At 37.4% G+C, this 13992-nt stretch overlaps 1 protein-coding gene across 1 annotated transcript in view; it reads right to left on the bottom strand.

The window, feature by feature from the left end:
* The window catches only part of DOK6 (docking protein 6), a 435864-nt gene that overhangs the window by 73950 nt on the left and 347922 nt on the right, over nucleotides 1–13992 (bottom strand). The window lies entirely within an intron of this gene.

Genomic DNA, 13992 nt, shown 5'->3' with positions numbered 1-13992 from the left:
TCACTTTTTTTTTTTTGATAAATACACATAGGTGGAGTTGTGGATTTTACGTAGTTCTATTTTTAATTGTTTTGGGAATCTTCATACTATTTTCCACGGCAGCTATACCATTTTGCATTCCCATCAGTTCTGTACAAGAGTTCCAATTTCTCCACATCACCAATACTTTGTTTTTTGACTTTTAGATAATTAGCCATCCTAACAAGTGTGAAAGGATATCTCATTGTGATTTTGATTTGCATTTCCCTGCTGATTAGTGAGGCTGAGTATCTTTTCATGTACTTATTAGCCATTTGTATGTCTTTGGAGAAACGTCTGTTCAAGTCCTTTGCTGTTGTAAAAATTAAGTTATTAGTGTGGGGTTTTTCTTCTGCTATTGAGTTGTAGGAGTTCCTTATATATTTTAGCAATTAATCCCCTATCAGATATATGGTTTGCTAATATTTTCTTCCATTCCATAGGTTGACTGCCTCCTCTGTTTATTGTTTTCTTTACTGTGCAGTTGATTTTTAGTTTGATAAAATCCCATGTACCCACTTTTGCTTTTGTTGTCTGTGCTTCCGGTGTCAGATCCATGAAACCATTGCCAGAACCACTGCCTGAAGCTTATCCCTGTAGTTTTATGGTTGGTTTCAGGCCTTAAGCTTTGTCTTTAAACCATTTTGAGTTGGTTTTTGTGCATGGTGTAAGATAGGGGTCCGATTTCATTCTTTTGCATATGGATATCCAGTTTTCCCAGCGAGAGACTATCCTTTTCCCACTGTGTATTTTTGGCACTCTTGCTGAAGATCAGTTGGCTTTATAATGTTGCGATTTGTTTCTGGGCTCTCTATTATGTTCTATTACTCTATTTGGCTATCTTTATGTTTTATTGTTTTAGGCATATTGCTTTAATTATTGGAGCTTTGTAATATACTTTGAAATCAGTGAGTGTGATCCTTCTAGCTCCGTTCTTTCTCACGATTGTTGAGGCTATTTGAGGTCTTTTGTTGTGACACATGAATTTGTGAAGTGTTTCTATTCCTATGAAAAATACCTTGGGATTTTGTTGGGGATTGCATTGTCTCTATGGATCCTTTAGAGTAGTACATACAGCTTAACAATATTAACTCAGTTCGTGAATACAAGATGTCTTTCCACTTATTTGTATCTATTTTAGTTTCCTTCCTCAATATTTGTTTTATTTTATTTTTTGGAGATGGGGTCTCATTCTGTCACCCAGACTCGATTGCAATGGCACAATCATAGCTCACTGTAGTCTGGAACTCTGGGGCTCAAGTGATCCTCCCACCTCAGCCTCCCGAGTATCTGGGGACTACAGGTGTTCCCCTAAAAATTTTTTTTTTTTTTTTTTTTACTGAGGTCTCAGTGTGTTGCCTAGAATATTCTATATTTTCAGTGTATCAGTCTTTCATCTCCTTAATTAAATTTATTCCTAAGTGTTCCTTTATCTTTGTCATCATTTTGATATATTTTCTTTATAACATTCATCAAAGTCTGAAATTATCCCATGTTATTTTCTTTAATTTTTTTGGTATCTACTTTCATGTAGGTAAATACCTAGTTTCTTTTCTTCATCTCTGTCTCCAGCTATCTAGAAATAGCACATAAAGCAATTCAATGCACAGGTGGTAAATGGATAAACAAATTAATAAATCTGCTGTAGTTAGCTACATGCTTTTTTAAAAAATAAGATGGTAATGTACATAGAGATGGTGACCACGATGATTTTGTGCTCTGTAAATGATACACATCCCCTGGATCTGACACAGCCCCATAAATTTTGATTGAAAAAAAAAAAATCAATTCCACTCCTAGAAATGTTACTGTGAACAAAGATTATATACACATGTGCTTACTGCAACATTGTTTATAATAGTAAAAAGCAAAGGAGAAGGTACAGCATGCTAAACAGAGCAATGGTTAAATAAATTAGTTTGCAGTAGAATATTATGCAGCCCTTAACTGCCACTTACTTTGTTTCAATTCTACCAGAGCACAAAAACATAGCAAGTGCATATGTAGTATGATCTTAATTTTACAAATACAATACATATGAATTTTATCTTGACCTATACTTTTATCTGTGTATCTATACTCATTTAAAAATGTTAATATATGGCAGTGATGATTTTTACCTTTTTATTCACATATTTCTTCACATCTTGAAGAAGCTGGCTATTTCTCAACTAGGCTATATTTATTTTGAAATTTATAAATTTGACTTAATTTCACTTAAATTTATTTATACCTTGGAATTCCATCAGCTTTTCAGAAATCACTGTCTTAACTTAAAGTTACTTTTCAATGGAAGGTACAGAAATTATTTCCCTTAAACAAAGCTTGTCTAAGAAGACATTTACACTTTTGTTATGGAAGTCACATGAACTAACAACAGAGAACAGGGAGGCTCCATATGTAAGCATTAATGCCTAAAGAAAAGGAAATACATAGGAGAGTGGAAAGTGTAAGAAATAGAAGGGATTTGCAACAGAAAAAGTGATTCTGAAATCTCCAGAATAAGACACTTCTAAAGAAGTTGAAATGAGGGATGAACACATTCGAATGTGCTATAAAGCTTAGTTAAAAAGCTTGAAAAGCAATAATGAAAAGTAATGGCAACTCTCACGAGTTAAACCCATTAATTTACACATACGGTACACTTTAAATTGTTCCACAAAAAGAGCAAGGCTGTTATATGGGATTTTTAAAAGCAGTGCCCAAACTGTATACAAGTCATCTTTGGACACCATGGACTTTACACAAATTGCTTAGATAGCTTCCATCTGGGTTGTCTCATTTAAAGCACATTTGAGAAGAGCTGTTGCCTGCTTTTCAGAAGAAAAATTCTTGTAAACCTTGATTATACTTCAAAGAGAATGTCCCTGGGCAGAAGGGTAGAGATTATACACGTTTCGTTTCTCTCTGCTTAAACTCTGTTGCCTCAAGGTAGTTATGTAACTTTCCCATCCGAGTGACTATCTAGCTAGAAAATCAAGACTGCCTGCATTGATAATCCCATTCTTTGTCGTTTGGCAAGTTATTTTCTTTCTGTGCCTCGGTTTTCTTATTTGTAAAATGGGGACAATAATAGCCCTTACCTTGGAGAGTTGTTGGGAAGATTAAATATCATGAAACTGTCAAGAGCTCAGTAAATATGAGCCAAGCTGACAATGACACCACCTCTCTCCATTTATAAAAACTCCACTCATTAACGATCTACCCTTTCAGGGGTTTGTGTGGTTTACATGAAATCATATTTGGATATCACCTGGCATAGTATCTTGTTCATAGAAGATTGCTCAATAAAATACCCTTCTTCCTATAAAAATTTTCAAACATTATGCCTCCTCTCTTGCTATTCAGACCATGCAATCTGTTTGAAATCAGGTAAGTGGTTCACTCCCACCCATTTTACTGACTGGAAAAGTCATATGAACATTGAATAGCTGTTAAATTCTGAGCAGGGGTGAGATCTCCGGCTTCCTGACTCTTAGTGTCTCATTGCTTTCAGAAGGATGAATTCAAGTGCTGAGATCCACGAAATAAGTAGATTAGGAAATTCACTATTGGGATTTTTAATTTTACATACATCAGTTTATTTGACATGCCTCTAAAGAAGCTGGGACATTAATGTAGAGACAGCCTCACACAGTAAAACTGATTATGCTCTACAATTTGCTTTTTTGTTGTTTTTGCACAAAATGTGGGATTTTGGTAAATGTAAGAACAATGCTGAATTATCCAAAGTTTTGACAATTTAAAAAATATTTTAAAAAGGAATTTATAAATGGTAAATCATTCTCAAAGAATAGTTTCAACTCATCAGGATGGTGTTTTTATTAGAGTTACAGATACAAGCACAGGGTGTTTTCTTAGACAACATCTTTGAGCACATACAGAATCCTCAACTGGAAATGATAGAGCCATAGACAATGGATATTCTTCAACTATACACTAGAGAGGAAACTTTCCATGTTTATTTGGAAGAATGAACTTTCCTGATGAAAAAATACGTACAGTTTTTGTCCTAGAGTTGTAATTGTCAGTAAGAAATACTGTTCTAAAATCATTTTACATATATGTAAAAGATATTGATAATGCTTATCATTAAACATATATGTAAAAGAAATACTATGTCACTGAGGGTTTGATATCAAACTTCTTGTATTATGAACAGCAAAACAAAAATAACACAAGTTCTAAACTAATATAATATAGCAATGGCAATCAAAAATTTCTAACAGCACTCCCAAACTATATTCTTCCTAATACAGGCATTGAACACACACACACACGCTTCAAATCTTAGTATAAATTCCTCTTATATAAACATATAGCCATGTTCCTGAGTTTCAAAATATTGGGTGGTTTGAAGCTTGAAGCAACACATTTTCAATTAGCATCTATTAATTGGAGAGCTGACAGGTGCTAGACCTTTCAAAGGAGGTTCTTCACAACTGCCCACTACTGTGCTAGATGTGAAGGACATATTCAGGCTTAAATCAACATCAACTCTGCAGTTTATTCTCTGGCAAGTATAATTCTAAGGATGTTAATTTCCTGATGTTTCTCATCTTTTATTATCTTTCAATCATTATCAAGTCTCTACCGTATTCTGCTTGGCAAGCAGAGGAAAATAAAGGAAAACTTTTTCAAAATACATGTATTGAACCTATAATTAGGGATGGGGAACATTTAGTTGAAGGGCCATAGACAGAGATGAGATTAAGAAAAATCAAACAAGAAATAGAGATCAAGGAGAAAAAAGGCAATTGAACATTTTTCCCTCTAGGTTCCTTCTTTGTAGTTTATAATTTGTGAAGCTTAGCCTAATACATACATTTTTGAGGGAAGTAATATGAGAAGCCATAGATGGTTAACCAGATGCTCCTCTCTTTCTCTGTGTATATATGTGTTTGTATGTATATACATACACATGACAAAGACAGTTGAGCATCCGTGTGTTAAAATCTGTATTAACACTTGTATTAATCCAGTTGTATTGACATTTCCCTGAACTAATATTATGTACTGTTTACTCCCTTCTGAATAAAATCAAATATATATAAATGTAGAATTTATTTGACATGCCTTTAATATCTATTCCCCACAAAATTTGATTAATATAGAACTCAATGCTACCTCTTAAAAATTCAGTAGGGGAAGCTTGGAGAAAAATACAGAGACTGAATAGACATTTTAATTTCCACCAAATTTGAATTAAAGAGTGAAGCAATTCATTTTAATAAAACCATTGGGTGGATTATACTCATCCAGTGTAGTATCTGGAAACTCAATCTTTTATCTTTTAGTAATTACTTGTACATATCTAGTAAAAAGTGATTAAATGGCTGATTTGGTGTATTCGCACTGTGAATCCTCTTTGGATTTTAATTTGGGTGATGCAGAAGAATTCGATTAGTAATGTAAATCTTGTTGCTCGCCTCTAGTCCAGCCAGTAGAATGCACCGTAAGAGAATCAGTGTAGTACTAACTGGCTTGAGAAAGCTAGTCCACATTAGGAAAGAGGCTGGGGCCTCATGGAGGAAGAAAGGTCTCTGAAAGGCTTCCGGGCAGTTAGGGTAAGCTATTTAGTAAGAACTGATTTGGGGCGGGAGGGTAAGTAGTAGGGTGGGTGTGGATGAGTATGTTTGGGTGTGGGCATCTCCTCTGCACTGGGCTGAGCTGAATACAGTCCTTCCATGAGTTCTGCAACCCTTGGGTTGGAAAAGAGGCTCTAGTTTGCTTTAGGCTACCTGGACCGAGCCATATAAGGCATGGAAGAAGTGGTTTATCTGTTTAAGGTGCTATTCTTGTTCACACTCACTGACAAGAAAAAACTTTAATGAAGACTTAAGACTGAATTTTTTTCCTTGTATTAAAAACTTTGAGAGTTAAGCTTAGGTTTAGTTTTTCTAAAACCTTAAAAACTAGAAACCATTTATTAAAGCTAGATTTTTTTCTTTTGAGATAGACTTTCTTGCTCTGTCGCCCAGGCTGGAGTGCAGTGGTGCAATCATGGCTCACTGCAACATCCACCTCCTGGGTTCAAACTATTCTTGTGCCTCAGCCTCCTGAGTAGCTGGAATTATAGGTGTAAGCCACCATGCCTGGCTAATTGTTTTTGGTATTTTTAGTAGAGGCGGGGTTTTGCCATGTTGGCCAGGCTGGTCTTGAACTCCTGGCCTCAAGTGATCTGCCTGCCTCAGCCTCCCAAAATGTGGGAATTACAGGAGTGAGCCACGATGCCTGGCCTAAAGCTAGATTTTTATAGTCCTTAGGAACCAAACAAATTTCCCCAAGCACAGTAAGAACTCTAATAGTATTTCCAAGTCAACACTGGAATAAATAGGAGTAGGATAGCTTATCTGCCTCTGCCAGAAAAAAGGAACTTCATAGTGAGAGTTTGGTTTACAGCGGACTCAAACAACACAGTATGGACTGCACGGGGTCCATTTATATGTGGATTTTCTTCCATCTCTGCCACTCCTGAGAAAGTAAGACCAGCCTCTCCTCTTCCTCCTCAACCTACCTTAATTTAGTGATCCACCTCCACTTAATGAATAATATTCTCCTCTTTATGATTTTCTTAACATTCTCTTTTCTCTAGGTTACTTTATTGTAAGAATACAGTATGTAATATGTGTAAACAAAAATGTGCATTAATTAATTTTATTATCAGAGAAGTTTCTGGTCAACAGCAGACTTAAGTTTGGGGGTGTCAAAAGTTGTACATTGATTTTTAAATAATTTCGACTTTTTAAAATCAGATTCAGTGGGTACATGTGCAGGGTTGTTAGCTGGGTCTATTGCATGATGCTGAGGTTATGGTTACAACTGATCTCGTCACCCAGGTGGTGAACATAGTACCCAATAGTTAATTTCCAACCCTTGCCCTCCTCCTCCTTCAGTGTCTACTATGGCCATACTTATGTCCATGTGTAACCAATGTTTAGCTCCCACTTATGAGTGAGAACATGTAGTATTTGGTTTTCTGTTCAATTTGCTTAGGCTAATGGCCTCTGGCTGTATCCATGTTGCTACAAAGGACCTGACTTCACTCTTTATGGCTGTGTAGTATTCCATGGTGTATATGTACCACAATTTCTTTATCCAATCCACTGTTGATGGGCACCTAGGTTGATTTCATGTCTTTGCTATGGTATACACTGGTTTTAGCTATGCAGGGGTGGGGTAGGCACCTCAACCCCCATGTTGTTCAAGGGTCAACTGTACTTTAATATTAATTATTGAATGTTGACATCTTATGTTGATGATCTCATTTAATGAGATCATGAGAGGTAATACTATTTTTTAAGAGATCAAGGAATAAGCTTAGAAAGGTTGAGTAAGTTGCCCCCAAATCACATCAGTCAGTAGTGGTAAAGTTAATATTCAAACTCAGGTCTATTTGACTCCAAAACTCACGATTTTAATCTCTATGGGTAACATCTTCAAGATAATTGAGCCCCAAAATTTGTTCGATAAAATCTTTCATAAAATTACTGCCTCACGATCCAGTGGAATAAGCAGGTTTATAAACAAATGCATTCATATAATAAAGTTAGACACAAATGTCTCTGGGAGCATGGGAAAGGAGGTGACTAAGAATGCAGGATGTGAGGAACATTTCACAGTGGGAATATTTCATGCATTTTTTACGATGTCTGCTTTAGGGAATAACCGATTTATCTGTCTCTAAAAACTGACATCCAGGGAGATATTTCCTGCCTTATGACTTACCTTTCTTAAGGTATGGGCATGCAATAAATGTTTATAAATAAGGTTTAATAGAAGTGTTTCTTCTAGGAAGTGGCTCATGTTTTAAGGGCTGTTGCCAAATGGCTACCAGGCTTTTTACTTCTGTTGCAAATTTCTGTATTCTTAACTAGCTACCAGTGACTTATTAGCTTTGTAACTTGAAAAACAAAATAGAAAATCTCAACAGAAGCAATTTATATATAATGCAGTTTGAATGGACAGTAGAGAAGGACAGAAGGTCATTGCTGAGCAGAGGAAACAAAATCTTTGATTTACCTCCTTAATCTATGGCAGAACTCTATTTACCATTTTCTGAAGGTTATCTCTAATTCTAATTGCCTATTTCCATCCTGTCCTTCTGAGAAATTGAAGCCACAGACACCCTTTCCGTGAGTGTCAAATGCCTTCTGGTGGTTAGGTATGCTTCCGTGCTGACATTGGTGGTCTGTAGCTTAATTACGGATATGTAGGGGCAAAGCTGGCCTTTGGATATTAATCAGTGTTACTGAAAGGAGAACTCCTAAAGTTACCACCTTTACAAATGGTATATCCAATTATTCTTGATTCAAAGAGTGTAGAGTTCAAGTTGTTTTTTAAAAAAGGAGTCAAAGTATATTCCACATTATTTTGTGTGAAAATAAGGGATTATCATGTGTTAGTCCGTTCTCATGCTGCTATTACGAAATACCAGAAACTGAGTAATTTATAAAGAAAAGAGGTTTAATTGGCTTACAGTTCTGCATGGCTGGGAAGGCCTCAGGAAACTTACAATCATGGCGGAAGGGGACACAATCATGTGTTTCTTCACATGGTGGCAGGAGAGAGAACTGGAGCGTGAAGGGGAAAAAGCCCCTTATAAAACCATCGGATCTCATGAGAACTCACTCTCACAAGAACAGCATGGGGGAACTGCCTCCATTACCTTAGGACCTCCCATGAGGTCCCTCCCCCAACATGTGGAGATTACAATTTAGATTACAATTCAAGATGAGATTTGGGTGGAGACAGAGCCAGACCATATCTATCATACATCAGAAAAAGTTCAGTCATCACCTGCAGTCCCATAAACCTGCTCACTGGGCACTGTGTTCAGATCATGTTTCTTGACTCTCGGTTCTCACCATTAGTTTATAGAAGATGATGAACTAACACGAGGGAAAGGAGCAGGTGTAGAGAGACAGATTTTGAGCCATCATGTTAAAAAGGGCAGATCTATAGCATTTCAGTCCTTCCTGTGTTCATGAAAATAAAGACTAGCAGTAGCAAGTATTGTGCTCAGTCAAAATGATCCTAAAGCAAAAAGCAGAAATGCCAACAAAGACCTCACCTTGTGCAAGAAGGGCCTGGGGCTCACCAGTGGGACTAGACACGATTCCTTTACATACAAGAGAATTTTTCTCAGGTCCACCCTCATGGCGGAGGATGTGGTCCTGATGTCGCATTATCTCCATGTATGCTTTATAATGCATTGCTAATTCATTTTAGAATTCAATAGGATTTACTGAGTGCCTGCAGTACACCTGGTACTGTCAATGGCTTTTACTGGTTTGATTTGTCATTTTCAATAAGTGCTTTTGTCATCTTCACAAATCCTGACTTAAAAACTCTGCTGTATAGGCTGTCATCTAAATATGTCTAATGGTGATTAAAAGTCAAGGTGTGAGCCCTAAAGTAAGGAAACTCAGTAATCTGATTTCCTTGTTTTTTTTTCTTTTTTACCCCTTCCTGTGCCCCCCTCCTCAACCTCTCCGTGTTTCTTCTCTTTCTCTTTAATGAATGTTCCTCGGGGCTTTCAAAACATTTCCTACTACATTTCCCAATGCCTTGGAAATACAATTGTATGAATATTAAAACAAAAACAAATAGTATGTATTTACTTCTGAGTTGAGAGTTTAAAATTATGTTCATCCCTTTATGGTTTAGGTTTCCTTAAGTCTAGAGACAACATCTCTAGTATGAGCATGATATAAACATTTTTTCATAAGTACAGAGGAAGTTAGAGAAGTATAAATTAAATCACTTTCTAATACAAATCAACCATCCTTATGATAATCTGGCAGAAAAGAAAAGGAATGTCTGTTTACCACTTCTGCAAGAAGAGGTGGCATAACTCACAACCTGCTGCAAACCACTTAGGGACAGAGATTTTTAAACAGTTGCTGCCAAGTACTTAGAACAACATGTGCTTGTTAGAAGCTAATTATTCCCTTTTTCACTCTTGATTCCAGACTACTAGAATACAATGGGGAAATCACATTAACTTATTCTTTCAGAGCACCCTTCTGGGAGTAGCCTGGAAAGATTAGGCAGATTGTATTGGAGATTCTTATTCTCCAAAAACGAAGGTAGATGCAGGATCTCCGTCAGGATACGTCAGTCTTTAAGTGTGTATCTAGCAATGAATGAGAGAAATGAATACAGCAAAACTGAGCTAAGTCAAAGCTTTGAGGCTTACAGGCAATTGAAGTTACAGGTAAGTCTTAGTATAGAATGAATTTGTTTTTACGTCATGCTTTTTAAGAAAATTGAGTACATGTGTTGCTTATGAATCTTAATCTCTTAAACTTTAAATATACAAGTTTCCCACTTTTGTTTTCTGAATGAGGTCTGCTAAATTTAATTCATGTTGATCCCAGCTTCACCTAAAAGATATTTGAAAATTCTAAAGATCAGTGCTACCTGCAGTTTACTTCACAATGATACATTCCCACCTTGCCAGACGTTTACTTTGATTTGATAATATCAGTGATGACAGTTGGCTGACGATATTTGTACTTTTTGTAAAGAGGTAATGACACTTTAAGGAGCACAGCTGAAAAAGCGAGATTCAAAATAACTAGACTTAAAAAATTATTTTTTAAGACAGGGTCTTGCTGTTTAGCCCAGGCTACAGAGCAGTGGTATGATCATGGCTCACTGCAGCCTCAACTTCCCAGGCTCAATGACCCTCCCCCATCTTAGCCTCTAGAGTAGCTAGGACTACAGGCGTGCGCCATCACACCCTGCAATATTCACTCACTCACAGATGGAGCCTCACTATATTGCCAAGACTGGTCTCCAACTCCTGGGCTCAAGCAATCCTTCTGCCAAATTGCGGGCTTGGCCCTCTTCCAAGTTGAACCCTCTCCCCCTCCCCCTCTCCTTTTCTGCTCCAAAGCTTTTTAATAAATGCTCACTTCTGCTCTGAAACTTGCCTAGGTCTCTCCTTCTGCCTTATGCCCCTCAGTAGAATTCTTCTGAGGCAAGAACTGAGGCTGCTGTAGACCCATATGGATTTGCCACCGGTAACTTGGGTAACTCGGATATCTGCCACTACTAACATATTTGGTCCACATGACTCAGATACCTTCCTAGTGGCCACTGAGCTCCAGACAATCCTCAGTGAGGAAAACCGTACTCTCAATATTCAAGAGTCACCCTTCTAGAGGGGACCTCTACACTGCCCATCGGTGGGACAAGACAGTGGTGAAATCCTGGCCATGTCTCCCTTGGACCCGGCTGGATACCACTTTCATCAACTGATGCAGCCAACTCAGCCCTGCCGGGTAGCAATGAGCCAAGATCCACCGAACCACAACCACCCCCTCTGTCAGCAGGAAGTTACAGAAGACAGACCTCCATCCATTTTGCCCCAAAGATTTGAGGTTCTGGACTCTTGAGGTGAGTAATGTTACAGCAGGTAGCTAGTCATGTATAAACAGGGCAAGAGAGAGAAGCCCCCTCCCAACATACACCGGGAGTGTTGGGCAACAATCAGCTGATGGTCAGGTGGTTGTTAACAAGCAGAGAGCAAGGAGCCTCAATTTTTTTTTCTAGGTGCTAGTCCCTAATGGAATCAGAGCAGAACAAAACTACTGAAAATAAGGAAAAAATAAAAAGAAATTCAGAACCTCAGCACCCTTCCATGAACATGTACGTTTTTCACAAAACTATATTTAAAAGTCTAGTTATCCACCAAGTATGGTGGCTTATCCCTGTAACCCCAGCACTTTGAAAGTTTGACTTTTCTTTCCCAGAACAGAAGTAAGAATTGATTAAAAAGCTTTAGAACAGCAAGGAAAAGGAAGGGAAAGAAAAGAGAAGTTCACCTTGAGAGACAGCAAAACAGGCGCCTTCAGAAAGCAAGTGCGCAGCTTGACCTCTGTGACTTCGGGTTTTAAACGTTGGTATACTTCCGGGATCTTGCAGGACTTCTGCCTACTCCTGAAATCTTATTGGAAGCTGCTGATCAATTTCAGGTGTTTTCTATCCATGAAGAGCGTGCCTTTCCCTGGTGCTGGCTGTGACCAATTCTTACTCNTGGTCACAGCCAGCACCAGGGAAAGGCACGCTCTTCATGGATAGAAAACACCTGAAATTGATCAGCAGCTTCCAATAAGATTTCAGGAGTAGGCAGAAGTCCTGCAAGATCCCGGAAGTATACCAACGTATAAAACCCCAAGTCACAGAGGTCGAGCTGCGCACTTGCTTTCTGAAGGCGCCTGTTTTGCTGTCTCTCAAGGTGAACTCTTTTCTTTCCCTTTTCCTTGCTGTTCTAAAGCTTTTTAATCAACTCTTACTTCTGTTCTGGGAAAGAAAAGTCAAACTTTCAAAGTGCTAGGTTTACAAGGATAAGCCACCATACTTGGTGGATAACTAGACTTTTAAATGTAGTTTTGTGAAAAACGTACATGTTCATGGAAGGGTGCTGAGGTTCTGAATTTCTCTATTTTTTCCTTATTTTTCAGTAGTTTTATTCTGCTCTAATTCCATTAGGGACTAGCACCTAGCAAAAAAATTGAGGCTCCTTGCTCTCTGCTTGTTCTGACTATCACAACAGAACAAAAGAATAAAATGACCATTATCAAAGTATAACTTTTTATCCATCTGTTACGTGCCTGGCTGCCTGTCAATCATCTATCCCCTTATCTGGATACTTAAATTTTTATGTAACAGACATACAGGGTGGTAAAATGTATTCTGAGAAGCACAGCACAAAATAAACCCACAGTATAGCGAAATGTAATTTCCGTTGAATATATTTTATAAACATTTGACTTAAGTAGTCAATGCATATTCTGTAAAAACTACGATCGCCACCAACCAACCAGAAAAGCATGAAATACTGAGATTGAGTAAACTAACTGAAAAGGCAGGTCAAGCCCTTGACTTTGCTGGAAGTTAATATCGGTGAGATAAAAGTATTTCAATTATTACATCTATGCTACATGTAAATCAACATCTTCAAGAAGTCTGGCAATGTTTTAGGATATTCCAGTGCATTCTAATTTTTTATTGGATGCATAAGAAATTATTGCAGAAACTGTGTATCAGTCTAAATCTTAGCTGTGTCTTCAGAAAATGTTTCCTTCATACTACCATGAAAGCAATAGTTTTTTTTTTTCTGGAATTATAGGCCCAAACCCCTTGACAAAAACTAGAGTTGTTCATTACACTACTTCTGACCTATTTCCACATTTTTTGTATTAAGAGCATTAATATCTCACTTTTTGCTTAGAAAGTTTTTTCATTAAACATTTTAGTTTTCAAGCAAATATCAATATTTACACGTATGTTTAAATAAAAACCTTAGCATATTCGAATTATTTTTCATCACAGAAATGGGCAAGGTTAATTTTGCGTGATCATGACTCGGGCAGTTTGTGTGTGGCTGCTAGCATCTGAAGAGAGAAATAAAAGCATGAGACGTTTTTCTTCTGATTCTTGAAATTACCAAACCAGTCCCCACTCCTCGGCTTTTCTCAACCCTCTAATCCTTATTCTATTAAATATTTTCACACACAAATAACGAAGATACTGTTAAATACAGGCAGTCAAGTTGGCCCATAAGAGTCCCTTTAAAATATAACATGTAATTGCCTTCAGTAAGTGACTAAAATTCCAACTGCTTTGCCTTGTAGAACATATATTTAACTGTTAATTTCCATGATAGAACTCCATTAGTTTGGAAACCCTGGCAAGCAAATACTGCTATAAGAAATTACTTCAGTTCGCTTGCAACAGAAATAATTTTTGTCAAAACTTACAGCATTGTTAATAGTGAGCAAAAGCTAATGTGTGGGAAAAAAATCTGAATGCCTAACTACCAGAGGGTCAAAATTGGTCATTCTTTCCCTAGATGTTTATTGGATGCTTATTACATTCAAGCCTATGGTGCTCAGTAAGTGTTTGTTGGATGAGTAAATGCTCTTGGCTGTGTGGGTTTTAGCGTTATTTTCTTAGTTTCTT

Source organism: Theropithecus gelada, chromosome 18 (genome assembly GCF_003255815.1).
Source record: "Theropithecus gelada isolate Dixy chromosome 18, Tgel_1.0, whole genome shotgun sequence".
Classification (NCBI taxonomy): domain Eukaryota; kingdom Metazoa; phylum Chordata; class Mammalia; order Primates; family Cercopithecidae; genus Theropithecus; species Theropithecus gelada.
Note: the sequence above shows the minus strand (reverse complement) of the source record. Positions and strands in the feature narration are given on the sequence as shown.